Here is a 22,170-nt window from a genome sequence, read left to right as displayed (position 1 = left end):
CCGCGGAAAACCTGCGGATTTATCTGGATTTTCTAGATAAATCGGCAGGTTTCAGTAAGTACAGACACTCCCCATGTTATCCTATGGGACATGGGGAGGGCTGTGCCCATGCTGCGGTATGTGCTGCTGCAGAATATGCTGCAGGCTCACATAACTGCATGTCAATTATTCCTGTGGAAATACCTGCGGAAGTCTCGCCTCTCCACTATGGAGATACAGAGTGGGACTTCCACAGGTAAGCAGAATGAATGTCCGCAGGTTTTCCGCAGATATTTCGCTGGAATCCCGCAGCAATGGATAGCTGCGGATTCTGGGGAGCTGGTGCGGGAAACCTGTAGACGTACCTGTGGATATATCTGTGGGTACATAGCCTAAGGGTCCTATGTGCCCACGGGACTATGTATCAGAAAACTAACAAACAAGATGCTATTCTAAAAATCGTGATAAGGTTAAAATGATTATGATGAGACTCAAGCGGTCCCTCTGGATCTGACTGTCTGTTCCAAATTATATTGTCACGTGTGCACATGAGACTAAAAATAATGGACAACAAGTCAGTTATAACTATATCTCCATGACGGGCGCTGACCAACTGGTCTTTGTTTGAAACTTTCTGTAGCTCTTGAGAAGTGAAGGGTGTGGACAAAATACAGTCCAATCAAGTATTGCAGGCTGGACTCAGGACTAGAGATGAGCCACCCCCCTAGAGTTCGAGTTCTGTTCATCGACCGGTGCCCCGTTTGACGAGCCGTTCGTCGAACTCTCAAACCCTATAGGAAACAATGGGAGGCAATCACAAACACATAAAAACACCTGGAAAACACCCTCAAAGTTGTCCAAAAGGTGCCAAACAACTCCCAAGACAACACAAACACATGGGAAAGTGACAAGGACAAATACTCATGCGAAAACCAAACAGCTGGACGAGGAAAAAAAGGAGGAGACAAGGATATAGGCATGACGTGCCCTTCTAAAATCATGTAAAACAAAGCAAGGGGACTCCAAGCAGACTCTCCCTTTTTTCCAAAATTGGGCCCCACAGACACCACTTCAGTGGCAGCACTTGTGCCCTAGTTGCAAACAGGATGTTTTGATTTGCATCAAGCACATTCCAAAATAAGCCAGCCTTAGCTGTCGCCCGGATGACAGCGGGGAAGGTCTAGCAAAGTCTTTGCTGATCCCAGATCTGTTCATCTTGAATCCTTTTTAAAAACACCGCAAGGGTTACTCCAAGTAGAGTCTCCCTTTTTTCCAAAAATTGGGCCACACAGACACCCCTTCAGTGGCAGCAGTTGTGCCCCAGTTGCAAACTTGACAGGTACATTTGCATCAAGCACATTCCAAATACACAAGCATTTACTCTCCCCTGGATGACACAGGGGTAGTAAATTCCTTGTGGATCCATGACTTGTTCATTTTGATGAACGTTAGTCTGTCCACATTGTCACTGGACAGATGCGTGCGCTTATCTGTCAGCACACACCCAGCAGCACTGAAGACACGTTCAGAGACAACGCTGGCAGCTGGACACAAGATCTCCAAGGCGTAAGTGGCGAGCTCAGGCCATTTTTCAAGATTTGATGCCCAAAATGAGCAAGGCTCCATTTGCAAAGTCATGGCATCGATGTTCATTTGGAGATACTCCTGTATCATACTCTGCAGCCGTTGACTGTGTCAGACGTCTTGCCTCTGTTGGCTTTGCAAAGGATGGTCTAAAAAAATTATGAAACGATTCAATAAAATTGCTGTTACCAGCACCATATACGGTGCTGCTGGTACGGTTAGACTGTTGATGACGAGACCGTCCCATGTTTGTCAAGTTACAACTGGGAGATTCACTCCGTGCAGCACTGGTGTTTGGTGGAAAAGCAGAGCTAAGATTAACAGCTTCTGCTGATACTCCTGCATACGTGCGTCCCTTTCTTTGGCTGGAATTATTTCACAAAATTTGGACTTGTACCGGTGATCTAATAGTGTGGCAACCCAGTAGTCATCATCACTTCTAATTTTGACAATCCGAGGGTCATGTTGTAGGTAGTGTAGCAAGAAGGCGCTCATGTGTCTTGCGCATCCATGCGGACCAAGTCCTTGCTGTGTTTGTGGCATAGAGGTGCTAACCGTTCTTTCTTACTCTGACATCTCCCCCCCCAACCTCTTTCAACTGAAATGTGACCAAGGTCTCCCTCATCTGCTGAGTCTTCCATGTCCATGGACAGTTCGTCCTCCATGTCTTCATGTTCTCCTGCACCTTCCTTAACATTTTGCCTGCTACCATGCGCCCTTGTTAATCCCTCTCCCCCACCACCCCATGCCTGCCGCCTTGGTGGTGATGAACGTCTGGACCTTGGTGGTGATGTTATCCCTTGCGCATATGAATCCTCATGTACTTCCTCCCCTTCCTGTTGAACCACCCCCTCACTCCGAATAGTGTTTAGCGTGTGCTCCAGCATGTAAATGACTGGAATTCTCATGCTGATAATGGCATTGTCAGCGCTAAACATATTCGTCGCCATGTCGAAACTGTGCAGAAGGGTGCATAGGTCCTTGATCTGAGACCACTCCATCAGGGTGATCTGCCCCACCTCTGCATCTCGTTTGCCCAGGCTATACGTCATGACGTATTGCACCAGTGCTCGGCGGTGCTGTCACAGTCGCTGTAACATGTAGAGAGTCTAATTCCAGCGTGTCGGCACATCGCATTTCAGGCGATGAACCGGCAGGCCGAAAGACTTCTGGAGTGATGCGATTCGCTCAGCTGCGGCGGTTGAACGGCGGAAGTGAGCAGATAGTGTTTGTGCCCTGTGCAGAAGGCCATCTAGGCCGGGATAGTGTTAAAAATTGCTGGACAACAAGGCTCAACACGTGAGCCATACAAGGCACGTGTGTCACCTTGCCCAGGTGAAGGGCCGCACCCAGGTTTGCAGCATTGTCGCACACTGCCTTACCTGGCTGCAGGTTGAATGGAGACAACCATTTATGAAACTCTGACAGCAGAGCTGCCCACAACTCGGCCGCTATGTGACTTTTATTTCCAAGACATTTCAAGCTAAAGACCGCCTGATGCTGTTGCGCTCTGCTGCCAGCATAGTAAGGAGGTGTGCGTGATTCCTTGTGCGCAGTTACAACGCTGGTGGCCTGACCAGTTAGGCTTGGGGCGGAGGTGGAGGACCCAGACGAGGTTGAGAAAGCAGAAGCGTTGGAGGAACCTATACATACAGAGGATTGACGCACAAGTCGTGGGGACGGTAAGACTTGTTCAGCAGACCCTTCTCCATCTATCACCATAGTTAGCCAGTGCCCAGTCAGCGACATGTAACGCCCCTGTCAATGCTTACTGATCCAAGTATCGGTGGTGAAATGCACCCGTTCACACACAGACTTTCTCAAGGAAGCGGTGATGTTGTGTGCGACATGCTGGTGTAGCGCAGGCACACCTTTCTTGGAGAAGTAGTGGCAACTGGGCATCTGGTACTGGGGCACTGCGACGGACATAAGGTCTTGAAAATCCTGTGTCCACCAGGCGGAAAGGCAGCATTTCGGTAGCCAAGAGCTTAGAGAGATAAAGTCAACCTTTTAGCTTTGTCATGGGTCGGAGGAAATGGCCTTTTATTTGTCCACATCTGAGGGACAGATCTGGCTGCTGTGTCTAGACTGTTGTGAGTAGGGTGTCCCTTGAAAAATGCAGGTTTGTGAGGAAAGTGCAGGCGTAGACATGATGTTGCCTTCATCCAACGTTGGTGCTATCGATGTCTGAGAGAGCTGTACACATACACTTGTTTCCCCTTCCAAACCAACTGACGACCTAACAAGCAAACTGCCTGTTGCGGTTACAGTGGTGGAAGGTGTGTGTGGAAAACCAGGTGTGACAGCTGTCGTTCCCCCGCCAGTCATAGAAGATGAAGAGCGTGCGGATGCACTGGAAGGGGCGGGCAGTGGTTGGCCCGCTACGCTAGGCCGCATTGCAGCACAGTGAGCTTCCCACTGGGAATTATGCTTGGTATTCATGTGAGACGATTCATGGAAGAAGTTGTCAAAATGGTGAGCTTTTTGCCTCTTATAGATTCACGACAAATTTTTACAGATCACATGATTTGGGCGATCCTTTGCAAGGTCAAAAAAGGACCAGGCTAGGCAAGGCTTACTGGACATGCGACCTGCAGAGCCACCCCGACTTGTGCTCAGAGGCAAAGTGGTGACTGAGGATGCAATTGTAGACGTGCTACCAGTACTCCGACTCTGTCCAGGAAGGCGCAAGGTAACTTCGTCGTCAGTTGCATCCTCCTCCACCGCCTCTGTTGACCTCCTCAAGTGCCTGATTGTGGGTTGACAGTAAGTGGGATCTAGAACTTCATCATCAAGCGTTGTTTGTACTTCCCTCGCCCTCAGACCTAGCCTCTTCCTGCCCTGACCGAATATTTAAGTTGTCATCTGGTCTCTGTCTGGTATCTGCGTCTCATCGTCATCAGTATATTCCTCATCTCCACCAACAGGTGTTACAGTTTGGGAATGAGGGTCTACATTATGCTCAGAAAGGTGTTCCTCACGGCCTGAATCTGAGTCACAAAGGTTCTGGGCATCACTGCAGACCATTTCCTGGTCTGTACTCACTGTAGCTTGGGAGCAGAGCTCTGATCCCACCCTATAGTGTGACTGAACAGCTCTGCAGACTCATCCATCTCTGGTACACCATACTGTGCATGGCGGGTGGAGACTTGATAGCTGGGAGAAAGCAATTGTGATTGGGATGACAACTCAGAGGACTGTTTTTTGTTTTGTTTTTTTTTGATGTGGTAGTTGAGGTGGAGGAGAGCGCACTTGTTGGAGCACTTGAGATCCATTCAAGCATGTTCGTTTTTTTTTTTTTTTTTTTTGTGCATCTACCGTTCTTAAAGTTGTTCGGGTCCATAAAAAAGGGAGCACATCGGATTTCTTTGTCGCTCCATTGGGAGACCCAGACAATTGGGTGTATAGCTTCTGCCTCCGGAGGCCACACAAAGTATTACACTTTAAAAAGTGTAACCCCTCCCCTCTGCCTATACACCCTCCCGTGCATCACGGGCCCATCAGTTTTTCGCTTTGTGTTGAAGGAGGCACACATGCACGCAAGCTCCACATTTTAGTCAGCAGCAGCTGCTGACTTTATCGGATGGAAGAAAAGAGGGCCCCTAACAGGGCTCCCGGCATGCTCCCTTCTCACCCCACTCTGGTCGGCGGTGCTGTTAAGGTTGAGGTACCCATTGCGGGTACAAAGGCTGGAGCCACATGCCGTTATCCTTCCCCATCCCTTAGGGGCTCTGGGAGAAGTGGGATCCTAACCGGTCACCATGCACTGGGACCGGGCTCCCTCCGCAGCCCCTGGGGGAATCTGACGGACAGGAGACCGGGTATCATCAGGCACAGGCCCTGCTTCTCTGAGGTACTCTGTGTCCCCTTGGGGACGGCGCATAGAGCGCCTGTGTGCAGCGGCTGCTGTGTGTTTGGTAACGCCGGGACTACCACGCCGACCGCGACTGTTTCCCGGCCGCGTTACTAACTTTAGTCCCCGGCTTCTGCGGCCTAGTACCGCATACTCCCGCCCCCGGGCCTGCCAGTCAGGGGTAAGGGCGGGACGCTAGACTGGACGTCAGCGGTGAGGGCTGGAGCATACTTAGGTATCCTCCTCCCCCCTCACTGAGCACTGTGGGGCACCAGATTCCCGCACTTTCTGAGGACAATCCAAGGGAAAGGACTCGTCCTTACCCCAGTCCAAACCAAACAGACCTCAGCAACGGAAGATACAAACGAGGTTTCGGTCCTTTCGGCCCTCAGCCAGGTCTCAATTCTCCTAGAAAACTGGGAAGCAGATTTTCTCAGTCGCCAGGGCATGGACGCAGGGGAATGGTCTCTTCACCCGGACGTGTTTCAAGAGATCTGTTGCCGCTGGGGAACGCCGGACGTCGACCTAATGGCGTCCCGGCACAACAACAAGGTCCCGGCATTCATGGCACGGTCTCAAGATCACAGAGCTCTGGCGGCAGACGCATTAGTTCAGGATTGGTCGCAGTTTCGACTGCCTTATGTATTTCCCCCTCTGGCACTGCTGCCCAGAGTGTTACGCAAGATCAGGTCCGACTGCCGCCGCGCCATCCTCATCGCCCCAGACTGGCCGAGGAGGTCGTGGTACCCGGATCTGTGGCATCTCACGGTGGGTCAACCATGGGCACTACCAGACCGACCAGACTTGCTGTCTCAAGGGCCTTTTTTCCATCTGAATTCTGCGGCCCTCAACCTGACTGTGTGGCCATTGAGTCCTGGATCCTAGCGTCTTCAGGGTTATCTCAAGAGGTCATTGCCACTATGAGACAGGCCAGGAAACCAACGTCCGCCAAGATCTACCACAGGACGTGGAGGATCTTCTTATCCTGGTGCTCTGATCAGGGTTTTACTCCCTGGCCGTTTGCCTTGCCCACTTTTCTGTCTTTCCTTCAATCCGGAATGGACAAGGGCTTGTCTCTCGGCTCTCTCAAGGGACAGGTATCGGCGCTTTCCGTGTTTTTTCAAAAGCGTCTAGCCAGGCTTCCGCAGGTACGCACGTTCCTGCAGGGGGTTTGCCACATAGTCCCACCTTACAAGCGTCCGCTAGAACCCTGGGATCTTAACAGGGTGCTAACGGCTCTTCAGAAACCACCTTTCGAGCCGATGAGGGATGTTTCTCTTTCACGCCTTTCGCAGAAGGTGGTCTTCCTAGTGGCAGTAACATCACTTCGGAGAGTGTCTGAGCTAGCAGCGCTGTCATGCAAAGCCCCCTTCCTGGTGTTTCACCAGGATAAGGTGGTTCTGCGTCCGGTCCCGGACTTTCTCCCTAAGGTGGTATCCCCTTTTCATCTCAATCAGGATATCTCCTTACCTTCTTTTTGTCCCAATCCAGTTCACCAATGTGAAAAGGATTTGCACTTGTTAGATCTCGTGAGAGCACTCCGACTCTACATTTCTCGTACGGCGCCCCTGCGCCGTTCTGATGCGCTCTTTGTCCTTGTCGCTGGCCAGCGTAAGGGGTCGCAGGCTTCCAAGTCAACCTTGGCTCGGTGGATCAAGGAACCGATTCTTGAAGCCTACCGTTCTTCTGGGCTTCCGGTTCCTTCAGGGCTGAAATCCCATTCTACCAGAGCCGTGGGTGCGTCCTGGGCATTGCGGCACCAGGCTACGGCTCAGCAGGTGTGTCAGGCGGCTACCTGGTCGAGTCTGCACACTTTCACGAAACACTATCAGGTGCATACCTATGCTTCGGCAGATGCCAGCCTAGGTAGGCGAGTCCTTCAGGCGGCGGTTGCCCACCTGTAGGAGGGGGCCGTTTTACGGCTCTTTCTTTTTATCGAGGTATTCTTTTACCCACCCAGGGACTGCTTTTGGACGTCCCAATTGTCTGGGTCTCCCAATGGAGCGACAAAGAAGGGAATTTTGTTTACTTACCGTAAATTCCTTTTCTTCTAGCTCCTATTGGGAGACCCAGCACTCGCCCCTGTTCCCTTCGGGCTGTTGTTCTTTTGTGTACACATGTTGTTCATGTTGAATTGTTCTTTGGTTCATGGTTTAGTTCTCCGAACATCCTTCGGATTGAGTTTACCTTAGACCAATTTATAAGTTTCCTCCTTCCTGCTTTGGCACCAAAACTGATGGGCCCGTGATGCACGGGAGGGTGTATAGGCAGAGGGGAGGGGTTACACTTTTTAAAGTGTAATACTTTGTGTGGCCTCCGGAGGCAGAAGCTATACACCCAATTGTCTGGGTCTCCCAATAGGAGCTAGAAGAAAAGGAATTTACGGTAAGTAAACAAAATTCCCTTCTTTCCACGGAAAGTGGTAGACATCTTACTTTTGCTGGAAGATGGCTTATCTTCAGCAGATGTTAATGTAGCTTTGCCACCTTCCCCACGGACACAACTTATTTTTTTTTTTCTTTTTCTTTTCCAACACGCCTGTTCCCCTTTCCACCAGCATCTGTCCTTTTGCCACTCATTTTGTTACCGACAAGATTAGTCACTTAAAATGTGGTAGCAAAAATTGAGAGGTGGTGTAGATTTCAGAGGTGGTCTAACTTTGACAGCTGAAGAACCAACACTGACCATCCCTGACAATGCAACTATGGCCCTAAAACTGGCAGCACTGTTTGCTATAAAAATAGCGTAGCAAAATGTTCATCAGGGTTGAATGCAGAGGTGCTGGAAAATGCTTGGCACCAGTGGGACAGCAATGGAGTATAGCAGCCACTTTTTGATGTCACTTACGTTCAGCACGGGTGGCTGTAAAAATAGCGTAGCAAAATGTGCATCAGGGTTTAATGCAGAGGTGCTGGCAAATGCTTGGCACCAGTGGGACACAAAATTAGTAGAGCAGCAACTTTTTGGATGCCACTTATGTCCAGCATAGTTTGCTATAAAAATAGCTTGGCAAAAGTGGGGAGGTGGGTACAGTGGCCGGGTTCTCTGGGTCAGTGGACATGAAGGGAAGCCTCACTTTCTATCCCTCCTAATGGTGAAATGCAGCAAGGAATGTCCTGAGCTTGGGTACACAGACGCTGTTATCTGAAGCTGTATACAGCGTTTCCACGGACCTGACTGTCGCCTATGGCTCTGAGCCCGAGAAAATGAGCCTTGAAAAGGACTGAAACTTCTGTCCCTAATCTGTAGAGCGCTGTGTGTATAGCGTACACAGCCGGAGCGGCGCCTGGAGCTGCGTGAGCGATGACTGTCACCTACATGCAGAAAGCAGATAATGGCGCCGTGAGAGAACATGCCCGTATTTATAATGCAAGGACATGTGACATGGACAGCCTATAACACATTCCCTTGCTTGTCTGGCAAAAAAGATCACTTCGCTGTGTGTGTGTCTGGGATTGGCTGACATTCTAGCTCGCCCCACTGCACGCGCGCTTAGGGAAAAAAAAAAGGGCAATCGCCATTATCCCAGCAGCACTGATCTAAACGCGCCGCCCCCGCACACTATACGCTGAAATTAGATAATGTGAATCACAGAGTGACTCTCACTATTACAGTGAAAAGCCAGCTAGTAAATAGATAGGCTTTTTGCTGATAGCTCGAGTTACGTTCGAGAACAGTTCTATCGAGCTTTTAGCATAAAGCTCGCGTTCGATCTGGAGCACCACCAAAATCACTCGAACATGAAATTGGCGAACCTCGAACATCGCTCAACTCTACTCAGGACATATAGAAATTAGCATAATCTCTTCTTGATTGGTCAGTCTAAGCGTAGGAATTTCTCCTTTGTTTATAATCTTCTTTGGGAGTTGTCCAGGATGTGGCAGCCATCTTCAAGTTACATATGCTGATATATACTGTTAAGGAAAATCACTAAATTTGAAATATACGTATTAGTAAAAAGAACAAAGTCATTCATAAATGTTAGTTTACATCTACTAAACTATATACCGGAGTCTATGAAGTGGCTGAATTAAGTATTTTTGGTTACTTAATTCTTATCCTCAACAGTCCCCCCTAAAGACTTATTTCTGAATTCTAAAGGTGCTGTGTTCCCTTAGGAAGAGAGGTAGAAAGATCTGTTGGAAAACCTGTCTCACTGAACGTTCAGGCATGGGTGGAGAGGGGAAAGGGGTTTCTTCACCGGTTTGAGACAAAGGACCCCTAGGCGAGTCCTTACCCTTTGTAGTTGGACTTTCCCATGTCTCAAGGCTCTCAGAGTCCTTTCTTCTAACTGTTTTGGCAATGATGGTCTGAGACTGTACAGGTCTTTTTGAAAAGGATAAATATGAGCAGGACGCTCAGCGCAGCTCTGGTGGGTCGACCCTTCTGCAATGCGAGGCGTGGATCCATAGAATTTTTTTGTGGTTGTATCGGCTCATCTAGTGTTGACTCATGGCTCTTTACGCTTGTTCTTTAGGATCAATCCGTCTCCTGACTGGAGACCATATACTACTAGCTCTGATTTAAGATCTGAAATTGGAAAGTACACCTGTTTATTACACTATATAGTTAATCATATAAAAATTGTACATGCCTGTGCTAAACCAAAAATATCTTGGATAAAGACCTGTTTACTACAAAAAGAAAACAAAACTTACATTTTGTACACGATTTGCCAGTTTCCACTTTTCTATAAAAAAAAAAATATACATTTTTTTTTTTTTTTTTTTTTTTTTTTGCAAACACATTTTTTTTTTTTTTTAACATCCCACCATCATGTGATTCTTAGCAGGAATGCCTCTGACCAAACCTGGAGAGAAATCTACACAACACGCACAGACTTGTATACAACGTGCTCATGATATAAATCTATAATCAGTTTGCAGTCTCTAAAAATGGATAGAGCAGGTGCAGGATGTTTCTGCGGATTCTTTAGTTTTGTTTTTTTTCTCACTTCGTTTTAGGCACATGTCTTACAAGACTGGGTGAGTCTGCTCACCTGAGTACTGGTGTCACCAAAGCACACACTGACAATTGTCTTTCATAGATTTTAGTCCATAGGTTACTTGGGCCTTCATTAAGAAGAGATCTCATGGCAGAGAAAGCTTACCACCCTTTATCCACAGACCTTCCTCAGTCAGCTGGCTCCCTGCATGTCACACTCCATTCCTTGTTGTATCGCTTGTTTCTGTAGGGATTTAAAAACACAAGGAGTGACAGGAGTCACTGATTTACAGGTGTCACCGAGGTATGGTCCATATTGGTGAAAGACTCTCAACTCTAGGCCCGTTCACTACTCCTTGGTCAGCTGCACCTGTGCGAGGATCTCCATCCGATTTCAATCAGCTCAGATCTAGACTTTCTCTGCAGCATACCGAGCTCATTTGACAACAGGAAAAAATTTACAACCTACATACATATCTAAAGACTCTTACCCACTCCTACCCATCTAGAGAGGCATTAATACGTCACTGCCTCCTGTACCGATAGCAGGGGAGGGAGTGGTTCAAATTTTGATTACCTCATGTTGTGTAAACCGTAGCATATCCAGTGTAGAATCGACCAACATCTTGTTCCATCTATGAAAACAAAAACTAAAAAATATACATTAGATCATTCTTATAACTTTAACTCTGACCATAATACAGTTAGTGGTCATCTATACTTCACATAACTGAAAATACTAAATAAATAAACTTATAAGACAAGATTTTCCTATTTCAGTTAACAGCTATGCCTCATAGTAATCCAGCAAACATAACTGTTGCAAGGGAAAAGCCAGCATCAAAACCTATCTAATGCCTGCTGCGCCCTCTACTGTAAGAGAATATAATTTATAACTTCTTTCCCCCCTTTTTGTTTTTGTTTACCAATGTGTCAAAATTCAGAGTTTTTATGCTGGTATTCCCTAAAAGAAAAATTAAGACAGCAGGTAATAAACTAGTTACATACCAGAAACTAAAATTGGACAAACACTGAAAATAACGTATATCGTACAACAATATACATTGCTGGGGAATTTTAAAAACCTTACGATAAACACAGTTCGTATATACTGTATCCACAAGGAAAAAAACCTTTGATAGTAGAAATAACTGAGACATGATTAGGTGACAGCTGTGACTGGATGGCTAACCTGCAAAAAATATAAATAGTTTAGAAAAAAACGTACAAACAGAAAAGGGGATAGTCACAAAATAAAAATATATTCGAATAAATCGCCATTAAAAAAACAAAACACAAACTAATTTGCATATCTCATGTAATCTAATTTTCTTGCAAAATTAATTTAATCATTTAGGTATGAGCAGGAAACTAAAAATGTGAAATCCTGAAAGGGTTAAACAGAACGTATTTCACCATCCGGGAAAACCACATTCCATTCTTATCTGTTAGTAGAAGCTAGAGAGGAAAAAAAACCTCCTATTTTAAAAAGACATAGCTGTGAAAACATCTTGCGCTCCACAACACACATCTCCACTGGATGCATTATATATTTTTCTTCTTTCTACAAATGGATTTGATGCCTTCTGACATCAGTAGGGTTAAGTAGTTTAAGATTCTTTTAGATTAACTAACACAATACAAAAATATGTATTTACCTACCTCTATTCTATTCTATTCTATTCTATTTTATGATATAATGTTGCAGGGCTTCTAAAATACAAATTGATTTTATGTGGACAGATACCCTTCTATTTATCAGTTCTGTAAAAGTTTCACTAATTTATCTCTGACTTGCATTTATTGGCATTTATTGGATTGCTAACTAAACAAATATACTATTTTAAACTTATTCAAATGTGTTAGTCATATATACCAGAGAACACCCCTCCCCCCCTAAAAAAAGAAAAAGTCTAAAGGGGATTGGTCGAGAGCTGTGGACAAATAGCCAGTGAGAGGGGCGTGGCTTATGAGGTGTACTGCCATCAGTGGGTGTAGCAAGATGGCCGCCACAGGAAGTTCCAGGCACCTGACTTCCGGGTGTATGTCCATGTTGGGACTCCCTGGGTGTAATGGGAGGGGCTGGAACTACGAAGTGAACCAGGGGTGTTACCTTTTAGTGTCTGTAAACCAGTTTGCATTCCAGCATACAAAGGAGGGGTTTGATTAGTACCAGATGTAATGACTTCTAGAGGAGAACAATGAGGCACAGCTAGAGAAAGACATTTAGTGATTTCAGAAACGGCAACAGGCAAAGGGGGCTAATGAGGGGGGCTGGGGGATGTGACAGGCAGTGAATGAGGTCTTTGTGCTCCAGTATACCCTCACTGGAGATCAATATGGACTTTCGTACATGGGTTGCAGCCTGCCATCTGGTTGTAGTCCGACCACTTTACACAATTCCTTACAATCCTTTGCATACTTTTCCCGTTCTTCTTCTTCTTCTTCTTCTTCTTCTTTCTTCTTTCTTCTTTCTTCTTTCTTCTTTCTTCTTTCTTCTTTCTTCTTTCTTCTTTCTTCTTTCTTCTTTCTTCTTTCTTCTTTCTTCTTTCTTCTTTCTTCTTTCTTCTTCTTTCTTCTTTCTTCTTTCTTCTTTCTTCTTTCTTCTTTCTTCTTTCTTCTTTCTTCTTTCTTCTTTCTTCTTTCTTCTTTCTTTCTTCTTTCTTCTTTCTTCTTTCTTCTTTCTTCTTTCTTCTTTCTTCTTTCTTCTTTCTTCTTCTTTCTTCTTTCTTCTTTCTTCTTCTTTCTTCTTTCTTCTTTCTTCTTTCTTCTTTCTTCTTTCTTCTTTCTTCTTTCTTCTTTCTTCTTTCTTCTTTCTTCTTTCTTCTTTCTTCTTTCTTCTTTCTTCTTTCTTCTTCTTTCTTCTTTCTTCTTTCTTCTTTCTTCTTTCTTCTTTCTTCTTTCTTCTTTCTTCTTCCTTCTTCTTTCTTCTTTCTTCTTTCTTCTTTCTTCTTTCTTCTTTCTTCTTCTTTCTTCTTTCTTCTTTCTTCTTTCTTCTTTCTTCTTCTTCTTCTTTCTTCTTTCTTCTTTCTTCTTTTTCCTAACTAGGATGATAGCATTCTCAGCTCCTACTAAAAAATAACCACATTACTTTTTGACAAGAGTATGCATAGTGCTCTAATTGGATTGGCCCATTCCAACTGAATCCTTTCCCACCTTGCCTGTGTACGGGAGGACGTTCCTATGACCTCCAACGTATGAATAAAAATATCATTCCTCATTCGTTCCTATTTCTCCGGCTTCCTACACAATATCAGTGGTCGCGTCCTTTAAGACACGGGAATAGCTGATTCTAACACTATTAATCTACCTGAACCCTTTCCTCCTCGCTTATTAAATATTTAATAAGCCGTGAATGTGTCATCTGCAACACAGGGGAATCGCTAGTTTCCATACTTCTGTCCAAAAACAAACTTAATTGCAAAATACCGAAAATGCATAAGCCAACTAGTTTGTTCTAAACTCCAAACAAAATAGCACTTTGATAGACTAGCTGAGCTCCTTGCTCTCTCCCTCGGCTCCCTCCCAGTCACTCACACTAGCCCCCTCCTTCTTGTTCCTCAATGTAAAGACTACGGCAGTGGGTAGCTGACCCCCCTTTCTCCTCACTCCAAGCAGCCGTGTGGCTGCACTGTCTTTACCCCCGCTCTGTCCCTTTCTTAACAGGTGTGGGTGGATGACACCCCTTCTTGCTGCCAACCTTTCCAACAATTGCAGACAAATCCGCGGTAAGCATCATATACATTGTGTGTGCTGTTCTACCTGTAGTTCGAGAGACACCTGGCGAAAGGGGGTGGTCACTAGTCCAGAGAGTGGTAGTGCACCGGAGACCTAACTGTGTGACTGTCACTTGCCGGTGACCTAGAACAAAGGAACGGATCCAGACCCATAGGTGCTGGACGTAGGTTTTAAAGATCTAACTGTCTGTATTTTTGAGTTGTAAACAGGGGGGGCTTTCAGCTCCACAAAAAGCCTGTAAATTCTTCGCTCTGACTTAGTTCTCTTTGAGAACTAAGTCAGAGCAAAGAATTTACAGGCTTTTTGTAGAGCTGAAAGCCCCCCCCCCCCCTGTTTACAACTCAAAAATACAGACAGACAGATCTTTAAAACCTACGTCCAGCACCTATGGGTCTGGATCCGTTCCTTTGTTCTAGGTCACCGGCAAGTGACAGTCACACAGTTAGGTCTCCGGTGCACTACCACACTCTGGACTAGTGACCACCCCTTTTCGCCAGGTGTCTCTCGAACTACAGGTAGAACAGCACACACAATGTATATGATGCTTACCGCGGATCGGAGGGCAATCAATCCTATCGAGCGACACCTGGATACGTGTGGAGTAGCCCTCAGATGTCCAGAAAGTGGAAGATCTGGCTCACTCTTTTCGGTGGCTCCACGTTTGGTGCGCCAACTGATAAGGTTAAAATGATGATTATGATGAGACTTAAGCGGTCCCTCTGGATCTGACGGTCTGTTCCAAATTATATTGTCATGTGTGCACATGAGACTAAAAATAACGGACAACAAGTCCGTTATAACTATCTCCATGACGGGCGCTGACCAACTGGTCTTTATTGTTTGAAACTTTCTATAGCTCTTGAAGTAAAGGGTGTGGACAAAATACAGTCCAATCAAGTATCGCAGGCTGGACTCAGGACATATAGAAATTAGCATAATCTCTTCTGGATTGGTCAGTCTAAGCTTAGGAATTTCTCCTTTGTTCATCATCTTCTTTGGGAGTTGTCCAGGATGTGGCAGCCATCTTCAAGTTACATATGCTGATATATACTATGTTAAGTAAAATCACTAAATATGCAATATACATATATACATATTAGTAAAAAGAACAAAGGCATTCATAAATGTTAGTTTACATCTACTAAATTATATACCTGAGTCTATGAAATGGCTGAATTAAGTATTTTTGGTTAAAGTGAACCTGTCATCAGAAATTTAGCTATAAACCTAAAAGTTTCCCCCTCTGCAGCTCCTGGGCTGCATTCTAGAAAGCTTCCTATAGTTTTTGTGGCCCCTTTTATTCCAAAATAAATAGTTTATAAACTTGTACCTTTTTCGTATGCAAATTTCTTATATCTTCCATGGGGGCGGGCCGCCTGATGTACGTTGCTGTCCTCCTGCCGATTTTACGCCGCCCCCGAACGCTGAATTTCAAACCTCAGGACGCCGCCCCTGGGCGCCCGTGGTCCCGCGCATGCGCTGTGCTACTGTAGCGGTGCCGTGCACTGCGTGCACGTGTGACCGCTAGTGACGCTTTGCGTGGGCATGAGGTTGTGGGCGGCGCTGTGAGTGTCATCAGCAAGTGCCGCCCATAACCTCGTGACCGCACTTTTGCCTATTCCTCCAGCGTTCTGCGCAAACGCTCGCTGGCCAGATGACCGGACGTCACCTCCTTCCCATCCTGCTCAGCCGCAGAAAATAGATGGGAGGAGCGGGACGGAGCAGTCGGTGCCTGCGCAAAGCTTCACCAGCGGTCCGCTACACCGCTACAGTAGCACAGCACATGCGCGGGACCACGGGCGCCCAGGGGCGGTGTCCTGAGGTTTGAAATTCAGCGTTCGGGGGCGGCGTAAATCGGCAGGAGGACAGTAACCAACACCAGGCAGCCCGCCCCCATGGAAGATTTAAGAAATTTGTATACGAAAAGGTACAAGTTTATAAAGTATTTATTTTGGAATAAAAGGGGCCACAAAAACTATAGGAAGCTTCCTAGAATGCAGCCCAGGAGCTGCATAGGGGGAAACTTTTAGGTTTATAGCTAAATTTCTGATGATACGTTCCCTTTAATTCTTATCCTCAACAATCGCACACCTTTTTGTATTCAAAACCGTATTCAGGAAGTTTAACCCCTCCAGTGCTTTACAAAAATAGCAATGGGGAAAACCATGACAAATGGTGTTTGGTTTTTTTTTTGTTTTTTTTTTAACTTCTCAGACACATCTGCATGTTTTTCTCACTATCTGACATGAAATCAGAATAAACCTTTTCTGTTTTAGGTCAATTAGGAACCAAAATTATTTATATTTACCAATATTGCCAAGCTTTACGTTCTTGGCTGACGTCTTGAGTATTGCCACATAATCTTCTTTCCTCATGATGCCATCTATTTTGTGAAGAGCACCAGTCCCCCCTGCAGCAAAGCCAACCCCACATCATCCCCTTTTCCTCCAAACGTAACGATGGTTATTATGGCCAAACAGTTTAATTTTAGTTTAGTCAGACCACAGGACATGTCTCCAAAAATGAAGGTCTTTGTTCCTGTGTGCATTTGCAAACATTAATCTGGCTTTTTTTTTTTTTGAGTAATGGCTTCCTGGCAGAGTGGCCTTTCAGCCCCTGTTGATACAGTACTCGTTTCACTGTAGATAATGACACAATCTTGCCATCTTCAGCCAGCATCTTTAAAATATCTTTTGTTCTTGGGTTGATATGCACATGTCTGACCAAAGCACGGTCATCTCTGGTACACAGAACCAATCTCCTTCCTGAGCGGTATGATGGCTGGACATTTATCTGGTTTGTACTTCCAAAGACATGACCTCATCATATGGGCTGTCCCATATTGTTTAACCCCTTCACAACCGCGGGCAGTAAAGTTGCATCCTATTTTTCCGTGACTAAACGACCAGGTACGTAACTTTACTGCCCAAAGTTCATTTGATTGCCGTGGCCATAGCAACAGCTTTCAAATTATGTCCCCTGCTGTTTCTTACAGCAGGAGACCTTTGCTTGACCCCAGGGGCGGTGGCATCGCCACCCCCCCCATTGATGATCATTGTGATTGGCTGTTCAAATCTGAACTGCCAACCACATTGTTCGCACTGGTTTCGGCTAAAATAATGCCTGAATCAGCGAGATCCTGCTATGAGGTGCTGCTGCTGCAGCAGATCATAGCAGGAGATCAAACATGGCGCCCCCCAGCCCCTGCAGCACTGATTGGAGCGATCATGCTATGACGCGCAATCGCTCCAATCAGCGTGCAGTGGGGCGGTCTGATATGGAGGTGACCACCCTCCCCCAGCATGTCTGCGGCGTGAACCGGCTAATTCTTGTAGTACCACGCCGCAGCTGCCTTCTGGTTGCTGCTCCTTCTCAACCTGTGAGTATTGCGTGCTCCCCTGATGCCCCTGCGCGCTTCTGTGATGCCCGTGCCGATGTGTCCCCCTGCCGATCTGCCCCTCTCCCCCACCCCCCTCCCCGGCGATCTTTACTCTGCTCCAATTCTCCAGCCTCTGCTTCTCCAGTCTCCCCCTCTATCTGCTGTTCCTCCGACGTCCCCTACCTGCTGTCACCACGTCGTCGAGATCTTCATTGGTCCGATCACAGCTGGGTCCTTCCTGGGTCTTCAGACATAAGCTGTCCAACTTCCTTGCCTGCTGCTCCTGTAATAAGCTGTCCACTTGCTGCCTTCTATTCCTCCTGCAGTTCCTCTGGTCAGTGATCCTCCTGCTAATCCTCTGGGTCCTGTGAGTATAATTTTTGATTTTTCTGTATCCCCTGTCCATTTTTACACCTCATCCGTCCGGCGAGCGCTGGTCAGTGATGGAGATAACGTATCTGCATTCGTGCTTTAATTTTCAGCGGGATTTTTTTCATCCACATCGTGCGTCTTTTCTTTATCGTTCCTATGGGAGACCCAGACAATGGGTGTATAGCTTCTGCCTCCGGAGGACACACAAAGTACTACACTCAAAAGTGTAGCTCCTCCCTCTGAGCTTATACGCCCCCTGGAGAACCAGATCTAGCCAGTTTATCGCTTTGTGTTCAGGAGGCATACATCCACACATGCATTCTCATCTGATTTTTGATTTTTGGAAAGAGTTTGAAGAAAAGCGGGTCCAAGCTGGACCCCCGACATGTCCCTTCTCACCCCACTGTGTCAGCGGTGCTGTTAAGGTTGATTCCAAGGCTGGAGCCTTACATGCCGTGCTCCTTCACCATCCCTCCTGGGCTCTGGCTTGAAGTGGGAGCCAGCACGGTTCTCCATGCTTGGCAGGAGACCGGTCTCCATCCGCAGCCCTTCAGGATCCTGCTGGACCCAGAGCACTCATCCCCAGGGACTTGGAACCCTGCGTCTCAGCAAGCTAAGTACCTGAGACGTTTATATATTGGGGGTCCCTGTACTTTATTGTTGTGGGAGAGTGTGCTGAGTGTATTTTATGACATTTCCGGCGGGTTCTCTGGCTGTCGCCTGAGAACCGCGCCGATGGTGCCTGCGCGCCGGCCGCACCGCTCAAATTTAGGCCCCGGCTTCGCCGGAGGCCTAGTTTCGGTTTCACTGCCCTCGCATGTCATTCATGCAGAGGGACAGCGCGGCTCCGCCCAGCGGCCGTTCTGCATAGGGGAGAGACACTCCTCATTGAGTACATGTCTCCTCCCCTATAAGTCTCTATGGCCCTCCAGATCCCGCTCCCAGAGTGAGTCCCGCCCCCTCTCTTCGCTCCGGCGGCCATTTTCTCAGCGTTTTCCCTGCGATCAGCACTGGTCTGCAGCATCCCTGCTGAGGTGCTTGGGGGTCCGGGCTTCGAGATCTGGAGGGCACCCAACACCGCTCCAGCGGTCTGGTAAGCCACAACCTCTGGTTGTGGACCTCCTGTATATACTCTCTGGGAGTCATTTTGGCAGAGCCCCCACTCCAGCAGCATGTCTCACACGAGTAGCAAGGCTCCAAAGCTGTTTTCAGTATGCACTGCATGTAAGCTCCTACTGCCGGAACCGAGCACCTATCCACATTGTGATGCCTGCTCTAACCTGACGATGCCTCAGCCTGGAATCGCACCCCCAGGGGTCTCTCAGGCTGCTCAGGCTCCTGTGGCTGAACCCCCGGCTTGGGTAGAATCCTTAACCAGGTCTATCTCCCAGTCTTTTGCTGACTCCATGGGACATCTGTCCAGGACTTTGCTGAGCATGCATCAGCCCCCTTCACAGGGTGCCTCTGCTGCTAGGTCTCTCTCAGGACCGGAGCTCACAGAGGATTCATCATCTGGTTCCAGACCCTGTCCTTCTAAAAAGAGACGCAGGGCTCCCTCTCCTTCCTCGTCCCGCGGCTCTGTTTCAGAAGCTGACTCGCAGGACGAGGAGGATGCCTTTACAGGGGGCTCGGAGACTAACTCCATGTGCCCCATTTGATCTGTCCGAAAGTGACTCAGATGTTAGTGATTTGATTGCGTCCATTAATTCTGTACTGGATCTCAATCCGCCAGTATCAGAGGAACAACCCTCTCTGGCATAAAAGCACCAGTTTACCTCGCCTAAGAGGACAGAGTGTGTTCTTTAACCACTCCAGTTTTCAGGCCGCTGTGACCAAGCCCAGGGCCTGCCCTGACAAACGCTTCCCAAAGCGTGGTTCTGATGACCGTTTTCCCTTTCCACCTGAGGTGGTCAAGGAGTGAGCTTATTCACCAAAGGTAGACCCCCCGGTGTCTAGACTCTCAGCCCGGACCGTTGTATCAGTGGCTGATGGCACCTCGCTTAAGGATTCCACTGACCGCCAGGTTGACCTTCTGGCCAAATCTGTATATGAGGCGGCAGGGGCCTCGTTCTCCCCGACTTTTGCAGCAGTGTGGGCTCTCAAAGCCATCTCTGCTTCTCTGGAGGAGATGCATTCCCTCACCAAGGAATCTATGCCTGAGATGGTTCTGAACTGCTCAGGCTTCAGCTTTTTCATCGTATGCCATGTCTGCCATGCTGGAGGCTTCTCACCGCACTGCGGTGGCTTCGGCTAATTCCCTCGCTATCCGCAGGATCTTGTGGCTTAGAGAGTGGAAGGCAGATGCTTCTTCAAAGAAGTCCCTTGCTGGACTCCCCTTTGCTGGGTCCCGGCTGTTCGGTGAACAGCTGGATGAAATTATTAAGGAAGCTACTGGCGGGAAGAGTACTTCCATGCCACAAACCAAAACCAGGAAACCTGTCCAGGGTAGGAATCAGTCGAGGTTTCGTTCCTTTCGTTCCTCCAACTGGTCGTCCTCTATGCCCTCGGCCTCGTCCGCTAACTCAGCTAAGGACCAAAAATCCAACTGGCGCACAAAAGCGCGTCCACAGAAGACCGCAGGAGCGGCTGCCACTAAGGCAGCCTCCTCGTGACTATCTGTCCGTGCCAGCAACGTCCTTAGTCGGTGGCAGGCTCTCCCACTTTGGCGACGCGTGGTTTCAACACGTCTCCGATCAGTGGGTGCGGGATATCATCTCCCACGGCTACAGTATAGGATTCTCTTCCAGCCCGCCAAACAGATTTTTTCTGTCAACTCCCCCCTACTCCAAGGCCGCTGCCTTCTCTCAGGCCGTGGCATCCTTGCAGGCCAACGGAGTAATTGTACCGGTTCCTGCCCGGGAACGGTTCAGAGGTTTCTACTCAAACCTCTTCCTAGTCCCCAAAAAGGACGGGTCCTTCCGGCCCATCCTGGATCTCAAGCTTCTCAACAAGCATGTTCAGGTGCGGCATTTTCGCATGGAGTCTCTGCGATCAGTCATTGCCTCAATGACCCAAGGGGATTTCCTGGCATCCATCGACATCAGAGATGCCTATCTGCATGTACCAATTGCAGTTTCACACCAGCGTTGGCTACGTTTTGCAATTGGAGAGGAACATTTCCAATTCGTGGCTCTCCCCTTCGGGTTAGCCACGGCCCCTCGGGTATTCACCAAGGTCATGGCAGCAGTGGTTGCGGTTCTGCACCTCCAGGGGTTGGCAGTGATTCCTTACCTGGACGACCTTCTTGTCAAGGCTTCATCCAGCGCAGACTGTCAGCGGAGTGTCTCGCTCACTCTCACCACTCTAGCCCAATTCGGGTGGCTTGTCAATCTGCCCAAATCCACTCTGACTCCGACCCAGAGGCTCACGTACTTAGGGATGCAGTTCGAGACTCTGCCGGCTCTTGTGAAGTTGCCCTTAATCAAACAGTCCCTCCAACTGGCGGTGCGCTCTCTGCTGAGGCCCAGCCATTAGTCCATCAGGCACCTGATGCAGGTGCTGGGTCAGATGGTGGCGTCAATGGAGGCTGTTCCCTTTGCCCAGTTCCATCTGCGTCCTCTACAGCTGGACATTCTCCGCTGTTGGGACAAGCGGCCTTCCTCCTTGCACAGGTTAGTGGCTCTGTCGCCACAGACCAGGAGATCTCTTCAGTGGTGGCTTCGGCCCCTCTCTCTGTCTCAGGGGCGCTCCTTCCTGGTCCCGTCCTGGGTGATTCTCACCACGGATGCCAGTCTATCTGGCTGGGGAGCGGTATGTCTCCACCACCGAGCGCAGGGCACTTGGACTCCATCCGAGTCAGCCCTCTCGATCAATGTGCTGGAAACCAGAGCCGTGCTTCTGGCTCTCCTAGCTTTTCACCACTTATTAGCGGGCAAGCACATCCGAGTCCAGTCAGACAACGCGACAGCGATTGCCTACATAAATCACCAAGGCGGGACACGCAGCCGCCTGGCAATGTTGGAGGTACAACGCATCCTTCAATGGGCGGAGGACTCAAAGTCCACCATATCCGCAGTCCACATCCCAGGCGTGGAAAACTGGGAGGCAGATTATCTCAGCCATCAAACCGTGGACGGTGGCGAGTGGTCCCTGCATCCGGCAGTGTTTCAGTCAATCTGCCGCAAGTGGGGCACTCCGGACGTGGACCTAATGGCATCCCGTCACAACAACAAGGTTCCGGTTTACGTGGCTCGCTCCCACGATCCTCAGGCATTCGCCGCAGACGCTCTGGTTCAAGACTGGTCCCAGTTTTGTCTGTCCTACGTGTTTCCCTCTCTAGCGCTCTTGCCCAGAGTTCTGCGCAAGATCAGACTGGAGGGCC

General features: G+C 48.0%; 1 protein-coding gene across 2 annotated transcripts in view; it reads left to right on the top strand.

The window, feature by feature from the left end:
- Positions 1–22,170, top strand: part of ECT2 (epithelial cell transforming 2) — a 303,927-nt gene that overhangs the window by 205,446 nt on the left and 76,311 nt on the right. The gene's annotated exons all lie outside the window — the stretch shown is intronic.

Source organism: Anomaloglossus baeobatrachus, chromosome 3 (assembly GCF_048569485.1).
Source record: "Anomaloglossus baeobatrachus isolate aAnoBae1 chromosome 3, aAnoBae1.hap1, whole genome shotgun sequence".
Classification (NCBI taxonomy): Eukaryota; Metazoa; Chordata; class Amphibia; order Anura; family Aromobatidae; genus Anomaloglossus; species Anomaloglossus baeobatrachus.
The sequence above is the reverse complement of the archived record's forward strand: the minus strand, read 5'-3'. Positions and strand labels throughout refer to the sequence as shown.